General features: G+C 37.4%; 1 pseudogene; it reads left to right on the top strand.

The window, feature by feature from the left end:
• The first annotated feature begins 200 nt into the window (after positions 1 to 200).
• LOC100801520 (glutathione S-transferase 2-like) lies at positions 201 to 2,227 on the top strand (annotated as a pseudogene).
• The last annotated feature ends 5,173 nt before the right edge of the window (positions 2,228 to 7,400 follow it).

The raw sequence follows: 7,400 nt of genomic DNA, 5'->3' as shown, positions 1-7,400 counted from the left end.
TTCCCTAGGTTCTCGAGAAGACACGTCTAGTAAAATAAAGGTGTAGGAGCTTCGAATGGAGCTCCTCAACCATGGACTGCCCACCACCGGAACCAAACCCACTCTACTAACCATATTCCCACTCTTTCTTATTTATCTCTCTCTAACGCATCCATTGACAATCCCAGGTACATAGGCTTGAAGCCGCTTTTCGCAAACAAATGACGAGTGACGGTGGTGCTTGTTCTCCTCGTAGGACTAGAAAGAGAGCAACAGATTCGCACAATGGGGATTTGAGCCACTCTGAAGAAATCGAGGTTGTAGAGGAGACAAAAAGTGAGGAGGAAGAGGAGAAGATAGTCACCACTGGCAAAAAGGGCGTGGCGGTTCTCGTCCAGTGGCTTCCGGATTACGTGAAGACAAACTATCATGTTGTGTGACTGGTGAGTCTAGTAATGGTTACAATGTTAACCTCATGCTGCATTTTTCGTTTTCTTCATGTAACTTGATGTGCCTTTTTGCAATGAACTTTGGATCTCTTGCCCTTGATCATGAAATTAGTTCACTGTCTCTTTTATAAAAGGCATTCTTATAGACTAAACTTCACTCTTTTCTTGTCAATGGTGAATTGGTAACTGGTACTGTATTTACTTGGAGTTTTACTAGTGGATGAGGAGCAAAAAGAGGAAGAAACTCTTTCGATTGGTTTATTTTCTTGTTTCAGAGAATTCTACACTATAATTCCTCATGATTTTGGATTCAAAAAAATGCGTATGCTATCTCTCTCTATCTCATTTATCTAAAGAACACATGCACCATTTTATTATATAATGGTTCGAAATCATAAATAAATTCTCATGGTAATTATGCATTGTTTTTTTTATAGGAATACTAACATGAAAGTAATTGTAATAGCAGGTGAGTTTGAATTGACACCACTCAGAAGTAAAAACGAAAGTTAGAAATGGTAATCCTTGTTCCCAGATGCATGTATTGACCTGCTTATTCTGGTTGCTCATAGATTATCATTATTATTTTCTTATATTTGGATGGTTGATTTTCTAATGAGGATTGTTATATACATAAATTATATACTTTCATTTATGATTCTGTTGGCTCTCCTATTAGCCTTGGTAGCTTCCTCTTGTCCCCTTGGGGCCAACTTCAATTTTTTGAAATTATTCTAGAAAATAAACTTATAGCTTTGTTTGTTTAACCATTGACATTAATTGATTCCTTATACTCAAAGGTTGAGGCACTTGCTGAAATTGAGGTTGCCACGAAGCTGAAACTGTATTCATACTGGATAAGCTCTTGTTCCTCCCAAGTCTGATTTGCTCTCAACCTCAATGGTACTACTCACTTCTTCTTTCTTACTTCCAAATCTCAATCTCTCACCTTCCCTTTTCTTTTGTTTAGGACTACCTTACGATTACCTAGCAGTCACATCATTTTCTTACCCTAGTTTGTTTTTCTGTTCATGTTCCTCCAAATTCAATGCAATATAATATTTGTTAAGCTCAGATCAATTCAATTTCCTCTTTTACCTGTGTTCAGAGTTTCTTAAGCTCAATCCCATTGGATTTGTTCCTGTGTTAGTCGATGGAGATTCAGTAATTGTTTACTCTTTTGCCATTATTAGGTCAGACTCAGTCACTCATTCCTTCTTTTCTTTTACTTCCCTTCTCCATTTTCTCATCTCTTCCAAGTCTCACATCCAGTATTTGGAAGATAAGTATCCTGACCCTCCTCTGCATATTCACCAAAGAGCCATCAATTTCCAAGTACTACTGCAACTGTTTCAACTTTCAAAACTATATTTATATTTATTTCACTAACACTTCCCTTCTCTTCTAATCATTTTCACAAGCTGCCGTTATTGTTTCCTCATCTATACAACCTTTTCAAAATTATACTGTAGTGGTGCATTTTAAGTTTCCTTTTTCTTTCTTTTTATTTAATAATAAAACATGTGTAGATGTTACCTTATTGCTCATTTATTTCTTTTTTTTTAATCAACTTTAGGTTTGTATCATGCATTTATTGTCAATTTGTTATGTTCCTTTTGTATTTGTAGAAGTACATAGGGGAAAAAGTTGGCGTTGATGAAAAACTTCCTTGGACCCAGAGTGTAATTGGAAAAGGCTTTATGGGTGAGTTTAAATTAAAGTATCATTGCTTCATTTCTTCTCCCTGGTAGTTAACTACTACATTTGTACTATGAAATATATTCTGTTTGCATTCTTAAAGTCTGAATTCATGTGTTTATTTAGTTTTTCAAGTATTAGGCTGAGTTAGTTAATTACTATAATTAGTTTTTTTTGTTAATAACTGCTTGACAGTTTCCCTGTTAGAGTTTAAGTTATTCTTACCATTCATAATATCATGTATCTAAGGAACCCTTGTACCATCACTTCCAATAATGAATACAAAATTCATTTTTTTCTTCCATCAGTTAGTATCAGTAGAGATCCTTTCTTTTTGCTTTCTGATTATTCAATCCCTTCAAGCTTTTCTATGAGAATTGTCAAACATTTATTAACTGAAAACTAACAAACTAAACTCCAATATCATTTTCCTCTTTACTGTTTTTTATATTAAATGTTCTTTTTTGATAAAAAAAACATCTTAATTCATTCATTTACTTTGAATTTAACTTTTATTGCTCTTTAATTATGCAATACAAACTATTTTTGTATTTTTATTACATTTTTAATTCACTAAAATTATACCAAAAAAGTGTGATGGTTGGCAAAATCAAAACAGGAAACTAGTAGAATGAAATTAGCAGTGTTGTTACAGTCAGCTACATCAACACTCAATTTGAAATTAGACATGCCCATGTAGAAGTAAACCAATGAGCAAGAGAATATTCATGCGTATTCAGAAGTCCTAAACCTCAACCAACTCCATGCTGCAACAAAAATATTTTGAAATAATTCTTCTTCTTTAAAGGTTTGATTTCTGAAAATGTATGAGTTTCTCACCTTCCAAATATTCCAAACAACCATACAACAGACTACCCTCCACCTATTCATCACTCTTTTGGCCAAGGAGATCCCCTACCAATGCTAAAAACTAGCCTTTGAATCTTTAGGAGAAGCCACTTGCAAGTTAATCCACCTTGAACATAGTAACCAAATTCTAGATATAAATTTTCAGGAGAAAAATAGATGTGGTGTATTTTCTTCCACTTCGTCACATAAACTGCATATATAATTATCATTTTCCAGTGAAATTCCTCTTTTCCTCATGTTGCCTTTTGTCTAAATCTTACCCTTGAACACTTTCTAAATAAAGTGAGAAACATTTGGTGGAACTTTAATCTTCCACAAAACACAATATTAGGGATCAGGTTGGCCACCAAAGTCCATGATGAGTCTTAAGTCCATAACCACGAATCTTCCTTGTTCTCATGAATCACAACTGAGTTGATAATTTGTTCCAGCTCCTGGACAAGTGGTTCTTCCCAGACAAATTGATCCTACCTCCACTCAAGATTCCATATCCTAGTGCGGTCTCTCCATTCCCCCAACTCCTTGACAACAATACCTTGTTTAGAGGCAATTGAGAAGAGGCATACAAATTTATCAATAAGTGGTGAATCTCCCACCCAATGATCTTCCCAAAACCTAATAATTCCCCCCATGACCTAGCTCCCACATGCACATCTTATCAAACCATCTCTCATTATTATCCGCATCGCAAAATTTTCTCAAATCTATTCACCAAATTGATGATGCATTAGAACCCTCCCCTTCCATAATTCTTTTCCACCCTCCATATTTTGACTCTACCACTCTACCCAAAGGGATTCATTATTGTTGAAAAGCCCCTACCCCATTTCCCAAGTAGGGCCTCATTCAATATAGTAATATTCTTGATGCCCAACAACCTTCACTATTTTGGGTACACACATTTTCTCCCAACTACACCATTGTATTTTCTCCCTCCCCTCATTTTCAACCCACAGAAACTTTCTTTGAATAGCCAAAATCCTTTCCACAACACTTTTAGGAGCTTTGAAGAATGAGAGGTAAAATAGCGGTAGTGATGTCAAGACCAAATTAATCAAACAAATTCTTCCGACAAAGGTCAAATGAGAATGTTTCCAAGCGACAAGTTTTTTTTTATTGAATTCCCAATTATAGGCTCCCATGTCTCCAGCCTCCTTGGATTAGCCCTAATCGGGATGCCCCAATACACAAAAGATACTTCCAAAATTCTATAATTCAATAACTCTACATACTTCTCAGTCAACCTCCAATCCACCCCCACCCCACTGAAGCAACTTCTATTGAAGTTAACTTTGAGGCCCAATGCTACCTCATAACAACGCATAATACTCTTGATGACCATCACATTTTCCAATGATGCCTCTCCCACAAATAATGTGTCATCTGCGTATTGTAATAAATTAACCTCCACCCTATCCTTCCTAACCTTAAAACCATAATAAGGATTTTTCTTCGATGCTTTTCTCATCAACCCTCAAAGGCCCTCACCCATAATGGTAAATAAAAAAAGGGCCAAGGGATCTCCTTGTCTAATCCCCCTTTGCATAACAAATTCTCCCAATGGACTATTGTTAATTAAAACGGATATAAAGCTAAAAGCTAGGCACCCATGAAACCAAGATCTCCATTTTACACAAGAGCCAAGCCTAGCAAGCATATAATCTAAGAATTCCCAGCTTATTGAGCCATACATTTCCTCGTAGTCCAATTTAAAGATTATGCATGACTTTTTATTTCTCCTAGCTTCATCCAACACCTCATTTGCAATGATCACACTTTATAATAAACTCCTCTCGACTAGAAATGCACTTTGGTGATCATCAATTACCTTAGGGAGTACATTCTTCAACCTATTTGCAAGCAATTTAGCCCCCACTTTGTACTTGCAACCCATAAGAAAGATGGGCCTAAAATCACCCAATCCTTGAGGGTTATCCACCTTAGGGATCAAAGAAATAAAGGAGGGATTGGGTCCCTTAGGGAAGACCCCCCTCCTATAAAATTCTTACAAAACCTTCATAAAATCATTTTTCATTGTGCTAAAAAATGGCTTAATAAAATTAAAGTTAAGGTCATCCAGGCTCGTGCTTTTGCTACCCCTACACTCCCATATCGCCTCCTACACCTCCAACTCGTCAAATTTAGCTACCAAAAAGGCATTATCTTCCACAGAGATTTTATCAAAATGCAGCCCTTCCATCAAAGGCTTATCCCTTCATGTCTTCGAAAATTAGCATGAAAGTAGGATTTTCCCTCTTCCTTAACCAACCCAGGCTCTTCCACTTATACTCCTCGAATATGTAAGCCCTTCAAAGCATTTCTGCTCCTCCAATTTACAAAAGCATGAATTTTTTTGAATTACTACCCCCTTCCTTTATCCATTTAATCCTTGCCTTTTTTTCGAAGAATTGATTCATAATTTGTAGTGATCCTCCAAAATTCTTCTTGAAGTTTTCTTTTCATAGTAATATCATCCTCCGATAGATCTGTCGACTACCATTTTAACTTAATCTCATTCATCCTCCTCACAACTTCTTGTTGACTAGATAACAAGTTTCCAAAGTGTTCCATATTCCAAGCTTTCAAGCCCTTCTTAAGTCCTTTCAAATTTCCCTTTAAGACAAAGCTCCTCCATCTTTGGACCTATCAATTCTACTCTTATCCTTCCCATTAGGCCTATACCAAGTGAAGTTCCTCCCAACCAAAGGAATATCATCTAATTCCATGTCAAGTATGAATTGGTTGAAGTCTCTTCTCTCCCCACTCCCATAATACACTACACTTTCCCCTTCCTTTCCTCTAGTTTACGCACACAATTGAAGTCATCAACCACACACCAAATCCTTATGCTACTAGCTTGTTCCTTTCTCTTCAATCCTTTTTTTCTATTCTAGATTACATGATGAATACACATTCACTGTAGTGACTACCTTGGCCACCTCTTTCCACACACCTTTAAGCCCAAGAAGCCCATCTCCAACAAAAGGGTTCGACAGTTTGAAAAAAGCATCACTGTACGCAAAGGAGACCCCTTGAAGTATTATTTGCCAGGGAAGCCACCCAACAACCTCCTTATACCTCCATAATAATTGGTAGAGGGATTTGGTAATAACTCATTTTTTAGTCTCCGGGAGGTATTCCAATTGGATATCCTCTTTTATAAATAGCCTCCAAACAAATTTTCACTTTAGCCCTCCCTCCAAGCCCCATCACATTATATGGGAGGACCTTCATAAGTAACCTTTATTGCACCCCTCTTGATACTTCCTCATATCATTTTCCTTTTCTTGTGAATCCCTTATTTCCATTACTACAAATTTTTTCACCATTCTCTTATTCCCTCTCCTATTAATCATCCCCATCTGTAATTCAATACCCCACAACTTCCTCGTTGCATCAACATCATTATTTGACTAGTACATTCTATTGCGATTCTTACTATTCTCATCCAATAAATTATTGTTGAATTCATAGCACGCACCTCTCTAAATCTTCCTTCGATTATGATTAGAAAGGTTGGCTGAATAAGAAGAAACTCCCTTTTGTCCCCTACCAATTGGGACTCTCAGAACACCACCTCCATCACTTATAGGAAAACCCAATTGGTCAGGCTCATAAGGAGTGTACCGACAACATCAATATCTTTCGGCACTTCTATAGATGGTGTAGTTTCCAAGTCAATTTGAGTTTCTTGGGAATCACTTCTATTTGCCTCCCTCATGCCTCCCCTCCCTATGACTAGCCCAAATCTGCCACTATGTCCCCATTCACTAATAGCTCCCAGCCCAACATTATGAGAAGGAGTAGGACACCTAGGTGATTTAGTTACAACTCCTGCAACATCACAAGATGGGCTTGTGTGTGGTTCAACCCACTAGCACTTCCATATGGAGCCACCTTTAGAGGACTAAGACCCATAAAGTAGCCACCTCTACCTCTCTATGTAGGTTATTGAATCCACCATTTTTGGTAATAAAGGTACATATCTCTCCTCTTTCTTGCATATCCAAATCACTTTCTCCCTGTCATACCCTAATTTTGTCCGGGGACCATTGTTTGGTGGCATGCAACCTTCGCTTGACCGCCTCAAGGTACTTAACACCCATCGTTAGGTAATCCGTAAAGTTCCGCGACATTTCGGAAGTAAAAAAGAAGCATTGTTGTACAATCCGTAAAGTTCCGCAACATTCTGGAAGTCAAAAAGAGCCTTGTTGCGTGATCCGTAAAGTTTTGCAACATTCTAGAAGGAAAATGGGTGTCGTTACATAATCCGTAAAAAGTTCCGTAACATTTCGAAAAGGAATCAGCAAAAAAACACAAAAGGGGGTGTATTTAGTAAAAAGGGGGGATGCAAATAGCAACCAGGCCCACTTGGGCCTTCCAGGGGGTTCCAACAGAAGGTGG

This window comes from Glycine max, chromosome 19 (genome assembly GCF_000004515.6).
Source record: "Glycine max cultivar Williams 82 chromosome 19, Glycine_max_v4.0, whole genome shotgun sequence".
In the NCBI taxonomy this organism is placed as follows: Eukaryota; Viridiplantae; Streptophyta; class Magnoliopsida; order Fabales; family Fabaceae; genus Glycine; species Glycine max.
The sequence above is the reverse complement of the archived record's forward strand: the minus strand, read 5'-3'. Positions and strand labels throughout refer to the sequence as shown.